The following is an 11,022-nucleotide window of genomic DNA, read 5'->3' as shown; positions in this document are numbered from 1 at the left end:
AACTAATACCAATTGTGTGTAGTGTTTGTCTTGATAACAATCCACACTAACTCTTGAATATTTGTTTGTCAAGAAATGTTCTTGATAAGAGAATTTTATATGTCAAGAGGTCAATGGGAGTCTAAATGATCTTGAAAAGGTTCAAGAACTAATCAAGAGTAAACCTATTAGACACTAGCGCACGACTTGAGGTTTGTAACCTATCGTGTTGAAAAAATTTTATTTCTATGTCATTCTAGTAAAGTTATTTATGCATATGAATTCTACGAGTTCTTAATTGACTGCATAAGGGCAAGCACCTTGTTCAATGAAAGTATGTTGACTAGTTAGGTGAGCTGCTAAATAACTTGGAAGCAATGGTGGGACCCTTGATGGCAAGAAATTAAGAATGAACAAGTTTTGTCCATAAGAGGTTGGATTTGACACAAATATTATCTTATGATTATGGTTATGACAAATTCACATGGATAGGAGCACATACACCATAAAATCTAAGTGTCATAAGGTTTATCTCGTTCATGAAAATGATTGTGAGGAAACGCTTTCACTAGGAGAGATTTTAAGGAGATAGCAATTGTGATATTTGCGTTCTTAAATTCGATTATGATTATGACATCCCTCTTCATAGTTCGAATTGTGAGATTTGGCAATTAGTTTAAACATTTAAGACTTATTGATATAAGTGCTGAAATTATTTACAAACACATATAAGCTATCTAAGGAAAGATGTATGAGGTTGAGAAGCTTAGATAAAGGCTTATCGAAGCATATCGTATTAGAAATATGAACTTTGGAAATCAATATTGCTTTCTAGAAGTCCAGATGTTTTCTGAATACGTGTCAAAGCTAGTGGGAGCATAAATGTTATGCTTGTATGAAGATAATTATCATGTTAGTGGGAGCATGATTATTATTTTAAGTATTGCAAGTTAGCAATATTAATTATAGAAAACAAAGTTTCAATTTGAAAAGGTTGAAAAGTTGTTTTGCTATAATTAAGGGAGAGAATATTATACTTCGTTTCGAAATCTAAAAGCTTGGATCGATAAATTTTAATCAAATTTAGTCAAAGGACATATATGGATGTTATGTTGAAAATATTCAACTTAAAAGGATTCTATATATGGCAATATGATATGTGCATATTTAGTTCATATTAAGTATAGATTTTTATTCATTTATTAGCTAAATTATTGCATTTTATGGACAAAAGGTACTTAAAAGTGTTTGAATTATATTTTCAGTCCAAAAATGAAGCTCGGAAGCAGAAGGAAGCAGGAGAAGCGGTTGAGAGATCAAGAATGGAACAAAGAAGAAAACCACCAAAAATAATACCTACTCGGCGAGTCCGATCGAAGAATTGAGAAGATAATGACTCGGGATCCTAGAGACTTATCTCAATACGGGGACTGAGAGATGGAGTCGACGAGTCGCCACCTGACTCGACGAGTCGATTCGTATATATAGAGATAACTCTTCAGAACGATAGAGGAGAATTCTGGAACGATTCAGAAGAGTTTAGCTATGATTGAGAAGGCAGAAAAACCCTAGAAGACGACGAGAGAAGCTAGAATTCAATCCCGAAGAAGAATTGAGGCAAAATTTCATCATTCCACTTATTCTTTTGTTTTATCATTATGGTTAAACAATTTGACTCTGTTTGTTTGCTGTTATTTACTTCAATTATGAGCTAAAACCTTTAGACTTCTGTTTGGGGATACAAAGTTGACAATATGGTTTGATTGATTGGTAGGATTAATTCTGAGTTGGTGAATTTTTGTTATTTTAGTTTGCTAAAGAACCTTGTGTGTGAATAATAATTAATTTTCTGTTAATAGGAAGATAATTGATTAGCATGAACATCTATTGATTATTAACCTCATATGCTATGTGATCACTATGCCATATGTCTAGGATTAATGAATATGAAACTAGAATTAATAAGAAAATTGAGTAAATTCATGTGCAAGCTTGTGTGATGACCATCAACAAGAAGTTAATTAAAAGATTAAATTAGTTAACTATTGCAAGTCTAAATTAACCCGGATAATTAATCTAGTAAATCTAATTAAATTAGACAATTGGCCACTGTTTAAGTTAGTTTATTTGCTAAGGATTAGTGTAGTGAATGCGAATCTAATCACTTGAATCGGTAACCAACGAAAGAATTAATCCATTGCACCATTACCTTGAAATCAACCATAGAATCAACTAAGTTGAACTAAACAGAAGTTCCCTTCCATTTATTGAATCTAGTTAGTATTTTGTTTTCTAGTTTTTAAGTAAGTAATAGTTAGTAAGTTTCTAGTCTTGTAAAACTAGATAAAACCCCTACTTATTAATTAACTTAGATAAAATTAGTTTTTAATTTTAATTTGCCGTTCCCTGTGATCGATACCCTGCTTATTTAACTATACCACAATTGATAGGTTCACTGCCTTTTGTGTGTTATTTGATAATTAAAAGTAGGTTTAAAACTAAGTGAGTTTGCACACATCAAGTTTTTGGTGCCGTTGCCGGGGAACGGTTCTAAAAATTAACATTAAATTCTAATTTAATCGATCCTTTGTGTGGGATTTATCTCACACAAAGTTATTTAAGAAGCAATTCAGTAAGTAGAATTAGTTTTAATAAAATTCCGTTTTTAGAGTAACTAGAATTTTTTTTTTCTGTTTTTGCCTTGAACTCGCCGAGTGCACTCGTGCCGACTCGGCGAGTACATCGCTGTTTCAGTTTTAATATTTTATTTTATTTTTGTTCCTTTTACGCGTTTTTTCTGTTTTGTTTACAGTTGTTTCATGACCCGAGGATCTGATACACCTCTGGTCCCCCCCTCTTGAAGACCTGAAATCCGCACTAAGGAAGAGCAAAGGCAAAGCCGTTGGAGAATCCACTTCTTCAAAGAACTCGCCACTCAAAAACCTCAAGTCCGTTTTCAGCAAGAAGAGGAGCAGCAAATCTGGAGCATCCAGTGCCTCTTTGACTATTGAAGACCCAATTCAAGAAGATATCGAATACGAGACCGAGGAAGAAGAAGAACCCACATTCGAGCACGACTCTGATTTTGAAGACGATTTAGTCATCACTATGGCTAATATCGATGAAGTCCCCATGGGGGAATGGAAGAAGAGGATGCGCGATGACACCGGATCGGGACTTGTGCAGCCCGCAATTCCCGCAACCGCCACTTTCGAACTAAAAGGCCATATTCTCCCTCAACTCAAGGAGATTCCTTTTTATGGGAAGGATCACGAAGACGCCTACAAGCACTTGGACGAAGTGAATGATGTGGCCGACTACTTCAATGTACTGAATGTCCCTCGTGAGACCCAACTTCTTCGCATGCTCCCAGTCACGTTCAAAGGAGCTGCAAAGGATTGGCTAAAGTCACTTCCTCCCGGATCAGTCACCACATGGGCCAAGATGAAAGAGGAGTTCATAGATCACTTTTGTCCACCCTCCAAAATAGCCAAGCTAAAGAAAGCAATTGCCAACTTCGAGCAACAACTCGGAGAATCTCTATATGAAGCATGGGAAAGGTACAAGAGTTTGCTTAGAAATTGCCCACATCACGACCTTAATAGCCAACAAGAGGTCTCCATTTTCTACGATGGAGTCAATGTCACCACAAGACAATTACTCGATTCTCAAGGTCCGCTCACGAAGAAGGCGCCCCCGGTAATCAAGGAGCTAATTGAAGAATTCTCTAAGCACTCTAGAGAATACCACAATCCAAGAAACGAAGTAAGTCGGGAAGTAGTGAACGCGACAAATGATAGCATAGCGGCGGTGATAGCTAAGCTTGATAGTCTTGATAGAAGAATGACAAAAATGGATCAAACAATCCATGCTATGAGGGTGGGATGTGAAAATTGTAGAGGGCCCCATCGAACAAAGGATTGTGATTTGGATGAGAATAGAAATAAGAAAGCTCAAGTCTTCTATTCAAGTGGCGATCGATACGACGAAAATTGGCAAAAACCTAAGAAGGAATGGCTCCCATACGAAGAGTATAAGAAGGCTAAGGAGGAAAAATACAAGCAGAAGGAGAGGGGACTATATCAAAGAGAAGAACCGGTAGAAAAGAAAGCTGATTTGGAAGAAATGTTCACTAGATTCATAGCCGCGTCCGAAAAGAGACACAATGATCACGAGGCTGCAATACATGAGACCAGAAACATGCTAAGGAATCAGCAGGCATCCATCCTCAACATTGAGAAATAGCTGGGACAGCTTGCACACCAAGTGAATGAAAGAAGACCGGGTCAACTTCCAAGTAATACCGAAACCAATCCAAGAATGGAGAATGTGAGTGCAGTGACCTCCAGCAAGGAAGAAATATTCACAGATACACTGAGAATCTCCAAAAGGAAGACAGAAAGGGCAGAAGAGTCGGCTCCAGCAAAACCCGATCTGACTCGCCGAGTCCCTCTAGTGGACTCGAAGAGTGCATGCGTGAATGATAAAACTGTCAGTCCTTTAAAGCCATATAATCCTCCTTTGCCATACCCAATTAAAGCCATGCCTGCGGAAAAAGTTGAAGCATATAAAACCTTCATGAAGCATGTTAAATCCCTACAAGTTAATGTGCCATTTGTGGAAACGATGCTCCAGACACCCAAATACTTCAACTTGCTAAAAGGTCCTTTTGCTGCTAGGAAAGATTTGGCTGAAGTCGCGGAGATAATATTGGGTGAGCTACCCGAAAAGAAAGGCGATCCGGGGAATATTATAATTCCGTGCCAGTTTGGTAATGAAGTTGTCACCCAAGCATTGACCGAATCGGGTGCAAGAATCAATCTGATGCCTTTCTCTTTCTTTAAAAGGTTGAATTTACCGGAGCCAAGACCGGTAAATATGAAGATCCATTTGGCAGACAAGACAATAATTCATCCACAAGGCGTTTGTGAGGATCTCCTTATTAAAGTTGACAAGTTTATATTTCCGGTAGACTTTGTGGTGGTTGACATGGAAGAAGACCCCAAAATTCCAATCATTTTGGGGAGATCATTTTTAAACACTGCATGTGCCTTAATTGATGTATGTGAGTCTCCACTAACATTAAGGGTAGGTGACAAATCCACAATGTTTAGAGCTGTACCAGAAGCCAAGCAAGAAGAGGAAATAAAGGAAGAAATCTCATTTATCCATTTGGAGGATGAGATACTATAGAAAGAGCTTGCACTTTTGCAAAAAGAAGATCCAAGCAAGTTTCTGCTACATTATGGAGAGGATGGAGATGCTAACAAGGACTTGGAGGAGTTAGAAAAGCTACTAGAAGGAGCCGACTCAGAAAACACCCAAGAAATGATGGAATATGATCAGACTTGCCGAGTCACTTTACTGGACTCGACGAGTCCAGTCGAATTTGATAACAACTTGGGCGATTTAGATCTGTTTGTTGCTAGTCCTCTGTATAGTCTGGATTTGGATATTTTCCCTCATTTTTTAGGATAACAAACAGAAAAAGAAGACATGGATACGGAAGTTCAACATGCCTATATAGCATGTCTTAATGCAATTACACTTGAAGATGGGGCGAGCACAGAAAAAGAAGGGGAGGCAAAAGAAAGGAGTGTGAAAGCTGATCAACTATCCATTACCAAACCTAGAGCACGCACCTTCACAAAATATGAAGTAATTAAGTTTGAAGGAAAAGAAGTGCAAAAGAAGGTGAAAACGAATGGGGTGAAGAAGAAAAAGAGGAGAATGGAAGCCCAAGCAGCTGAGAATGATGTTATGAAAAAGAAGAGAGAGGAAGCAAAACGGGCTTACAAAAAGAAGATTCACGCTTACAAAACGAAGTACAAACCACAAAAGACTAGGCGTGCATTCCCAATGCTGGAAGATGACGAGACATAGACGGGAAGGAGTCCAGCTAACGACTCCTTAAAAAGAAGCGCTTGGCGGGAGGCAACCCGTTGTTTAGAGTTTGCTTTCTTTTACCTTTTTGAGTTTTGTTTGAAATTCTTTTCGTTTTTTTTAGAATTTTAATCTTCCAAATCATCAGTGCGTATGGACTAAGTGTGGGGTGAAATAAATTTTCTTTTCTTAATAAATGACAAGAATTTTAAAAAATTTTGAATTGTTTGCAAGAGACTCGCTGAGTCTGCCCATGACTCGACGAGTACATATAGATTTCAGAAAAAAATGGCATCGGGGTCAGACTCGCCGAGTCTGACCCCGACTCGACGAGTCGGTATTATTCACAGAAAAAAATAATAAAAAGAATTACTTTTACAACTGGTAACTAGGGTTTTAACCCTAAAAGAATCAGTTTTTACACACACTCGCCGTGCGCCTCTCTCTCAATTCCCTCTCAAGCATTCATCTTCCTCTTCATTGTTCTTCAATTTTTTTTCAAGTTCCATCACAAAAGGGTAACAAATTTCTTCCTCTTTTCTGTTAAAAGCATGATTCTAAGGCTATCTATGATGGAAATTGCATAGAAAAAACCGATTTTGAAAATTATTAAATTTCTAGGGTTTCGATTTTTCCTGAAGTATGATGTTTTGCATGTTTATTCTTGCCTAAATACCTTATATACATATGTCTAGACAAAACCCTGGAATAAATTTTAAGATTTCCTGGTCCAATTTAGACCGACCCGCCGACTGACTCGTGCAGTTCTTGTGACTCGCCGAGTCGTACATGGACTCGACGAGTCGAGTCGGGGAACATGTGCATGACGTCTTTTAATTATAATCTATGTTTTTGGGTTTTGTATCTTTGTTTTGCAGAAAGAATGTTCAGCAGGGGGCAAAGTTCTGGGGGACACCAAGGGGACTTTCCTTGGTTGAATTTCCCACAAATTGAGTCCGCTTCAACAATGCGGAAGTGGAAGAAGAAGTTAGCCGACATAAGGAAGAAGGAAATATACGTGCCCAATAGGATAGATTGGGATTGGTTGCAAAATGTACGCTATGAAGAGGAGTTAGCTCCTTATCTTTTAAAGGAGTTTACCCACGAAGGAGAAACGATGATTTGTGAGGGGTGGAGCCGGGTCTTTCGAATTCAAGAGCCGGTGTATTTGGAGCTATGCCTAGAGTTCTTCTCCACAGTATCTTTCACGCGGGGAGTGGATTGTTATCACCCAGCAAGTTTCAGTTTCTGCCTTGGGGGTGAATTTCATCAATGTTTTGTGCTTGACCTTGCCTGTCGATTAGGAATTTATGACCAGCCCTTGGTCTCAACAGATATCTTTCTGGCCTTTTTGGAGCAATCCCACATGGTGTTTCCCGATGGAGTTACGAGCACGGGGTGGTGGAACACGATTGGAAACAAAGTTTATATTCCGAAATCGGCGCAAGAAGGGAACATTCGATCGCCTACACACCGCCTTATTCATCGTCTCATTTCATCCACTATTAAACAAAGGAAGGATGATGACAAGGTTTCTAACCTTGATATCTTCTATTTATGGAGCATTATCACACCCGTCATTTTTTGCAATATTCCATGGTGTTTGGCTTCATATCTATCGGAGGGTGCGGTCAAGGATCGCAAAACTTCTCGAATTAATGGTGGTATGTTTGTCACCCGGCTAGCCAACTCGTTTGGGTTGATGACCCGTGGTGCATGGAACTTTATGACGATGATTCCTACGCCTCCATTCAATCCAATTCTTTTCCGGCGGGCCAGGATTATTGAAGACTATGGTGATGGTCATTATGCTATCCTGCATGATGATTCGGTAGTTGGTCCCGAAGCACCGGGAAGGAGGGTCCGATCGAGGAGGGAGCGGGATGTGGAGGAAGAGCCGCCGGTGATTCTGGTTGATAATGAAGAGGTACCAATGGATTGGTACAATGTGGAGATGAGGCGGCTACAAGATCAAATGGCGCGGGGCATCAATTTTAGCAATCAATCACATATCCGGATTTTCGATCACTTCAACATACCGCATATCGATGGCGGTAACTTTCCGTATATTCCATCATGGGACGAGGTGATTAGTACAAGAAGGAGTGGTGCGGGAGGAAGTGGAGCAGCACCGGATCATGACGAGGAGGAGGATTAATTTATTTGCGTTTCTATTAGACAATTTTCAATTTCTATTTTTATGTTTTTGTTTTTTATTTGGTTTGTTTGAATGTGTTAAGACTTTTTACCGTTTTGTTTAATGTGTGTTTGCCTTGATTACTTTTCAGAATTGAATTAGGAAGGCTTGCATAGGAGAGTTAAAGTTCTAGAGTCAAAAGGGTTATAAGAGTGATAGAGAGTCAAGAGAGGGAAGCATTAGAGTCAAAGTATCGAGTCCGGTCCTTAGGGACATTAGCGAGTAAGTCCAGAAGTGAGGAGAAAGTTTTGAAGATTTATTGGAGGCTGGAACAAATGCAGAATGCCATTTTTTCGTCCAGCGGTCTACTCGACGAGTGCACTAAACTGACTCGACGAGTCGCCTAGTATTCTCACACATACGAAGATGTCCGCGCTTATACTCGACGAGTCACATATATGACTCGACGAGTCATTCATTTTTAAACAAAGGGGACTGCTGATCTGATGCTGATAAGAGTACCACTTGACCATTTATTCTTCCCATATTGATTCCTGAAGATATTACACTGTTTTTCCGCGTATTTGGAGCGACCCACACGAGATTTTGACACCCAAGACATGGATGAGATGTTCCCATGTCTAAAGTCAATTGAAGTTGGAGCTAAAATGAAAGTGACCAACCTATCGATTGCTATCCCAGGGGAGTTTGTTCCAATTCCCTCTTTATTCTCTTTTTATGTTTTTATCATGCATAATATGCAATGAGGACATTGCATTAATTAAGTGTGGGGTAGGGGGTTGGTTACATATTAGAAAATTTAGAGTCTTAATTTAGATTAATTTTAAATTTTTTTTGCATACCAAAAATATTACTTAGGACTTAATTTAGAAAATTTTGGTAAAAGCAAATTAGGATTCCATGTTAGAATTGTGTTGATAATTGCATGAAAACCCAAATGTTTAGTTGAGCCTATATACATTCTAGTGCATTTGTGGCTTCCTTATTCCAGTGAAATCATGGGACAAAAACACAACCCTGCTCAGCCTGAGGGATGCAATATGTTTAGCAGCCTAAACCTGAAATGTATCCAGGAAGATTGTTATCATTAGCTAATAAAGGTTGAGATTGAGCGCCCCTGCTTAAGCATGTAGGGTTTTGAGTGAAAAAAGTGAGGTACATGAAAAAAAAAAGAGAATTACAAGAAAAGTTGTAAGAATTTTGGAGCAATTAAAGTGAAGATCAAAAGATCAAAATTCCAAGAAATCCAAAAAGTTGAATATACCAAAAATCAATAAAGGTGGTGAATTCAAAGAAATCAAAGATCAAATTATCAAAGGAAGTGAAGAATTCCAAAAGAGCTCCATAGTGGTATCGAAAAGTGTAATTCTAGATTATGTATGCTTGGGTTGCTCAATTAAAAATACCTTGAGGGTAAGAGGTTTTCTGCGGATGGATTCGGAGGGTTGCATAAAATGAGCATAGTTCGGGGTGAGTGGGCGAGTGTTTATGAGGATTGTGAGTATTTGGAGTATGGGAGGTCCTTAGGAAAAATTTTAGACACAAATGCATGCATTGCGGCCTTGGCATAATGGCTGGGTTAGATTGGAGCTTTCATATGTGATTCTAATGTTTTAAAATTTAGTTTTGCTTGGGGGCAAGCAAAAGTCAAGTGTGAGGTATTTTGATATGTGCATATTTAGTTCATATTAAGTATATATTTTTATTCATTTATTAGCTAAATTATTGCATTTTATGGACAAAAGGTACTTAAAAGTGTTTGAATTATATTTTCAGTCCAAAAATGAAGCTCGGAAGCAGGAGAAGCGGTTGAGAGATCAAGAATGGAACAAAGAAGAAAACCACCAAAAATAATACCTACTCGGCGAGTCCGATCGAAGAATCGAGAAGATAATGACTCGGGATCCTAGAGACGTATCTCAATACGGGGACTGAGAGATGGAGTCGACGAGTCGCCACCTGACTCGACGAGTCGATTCGTATATATAGAGATAACTCTTCAGAACGATAGAGGAGAATTCTGGAACGATTCAGAAGAGTTTAGCTATGATTGAGAAGGCAGAAAAACCCTAGAAGACGACGAGAGAAGCTAGAATTCAATCCCGAAGAAGAATTGAGGCAAAATTTCATCATTCCACTTATTCTTTTGTTTTATCATTATGGTTAAACAATTTGACTCTGTTTGTTTGCTGTTATTTACTTCAATTATGAGCTAAAACCTTTAGACTTCTGTTTGGGGATACAAAGTTGACAATATGGTTTGATTGATTGGTAGGATTAATTCTGAGTTGGTGAATTTTTGTTATTTTAGTTTGCTAAAGAACCTTGTGTGTGAATAATAATTAATTTTCTGTTAATAGGAAGATAATTGATTAGCATGAACATCTATTGATTATTAACCTCATATGCTATGTGATCACTATGCCATATGTCTAGGATTAATGAATATGAAACTAGAATTAATAAGAAAATTGAGTAAATTCATGTGCAAGCTTGTGTGATGACCATCAACAAGAAGTTAATTAAAAGATTAAATTAGTTAACTATTGCAAGTCTAAATTAACCCGAATAATTAATCTAGTAAATCTAATTAAATTAGACAACTGGCCACTGTTTAAGTTAGTTTATTTGCTAAGGATTAGTGTAGTGAATGCGAATCTAATCACTTGAATCGGTAACCAACGAAAGAATTAATCCATTGCACCATTACCTTGAAATCAACCATAGAATCAACTAAGTTGAACTAAACAGAAGTTCCCTTCCATTTATTGAATCTAGTTAGTATTTTGTTTTCTAGTTTTTAAGTAAGTAATAGTTAGTAAGTTTCTAGTCTTGTAAAACTAGATAAAACCGCTACTTATTAATTAACTTAGATAAAATTAGTTTTTAATTTTAATTTGTCGTTGCCTGTGATTGATACCCTGCTTATTTAACTATACCACAATTGATAGGTTCACCGCCTTTTGTGTGTTATTTGATAATTAAAAGTAGGTTTAAAACTA

At 37.9% G+C, this 11,022-nt stretch overlaps 1 non-coding gene across 1 annotated transcript; it reads right to left on the bottom strand.

Annotated features, from left to right (window-relative positions):
• Positions 1–3,471: 3,471 nt before the first annotated feature.
• On the bottom strand, positions 3,472–3,578 carry LOC111879717 (small nucleolar RNA R71). Its single transcript, XR_002846215.2, has one exon. It is a non-coding gene; the product is annotated as a small nucleolar RNA R71 (small nucleolar RNA).
• Positions 3,579–11,022: the final 7,444 nt, after the last annotated feature.

Source organism: Lactuca sativa, chromosome 5 (genome assembly GCF_002870075.4).
Source record: "Lactuca sativa cultivar Salinas chromosome 5, Lsat_Salinas_v11, whole genome shotgun sequence".
NCBI classification, from domain to species: Eukaryota; Viridiplantae; Streptophyta; class Magnoliopsida; order Asterales; family Asteraceae; genus Lactuca; species Lactuca sativa.
Note: the sequence above shows the minus strand (reverse complement) of the source record. Positions and strands in the feature narration are given on the sequence as shown.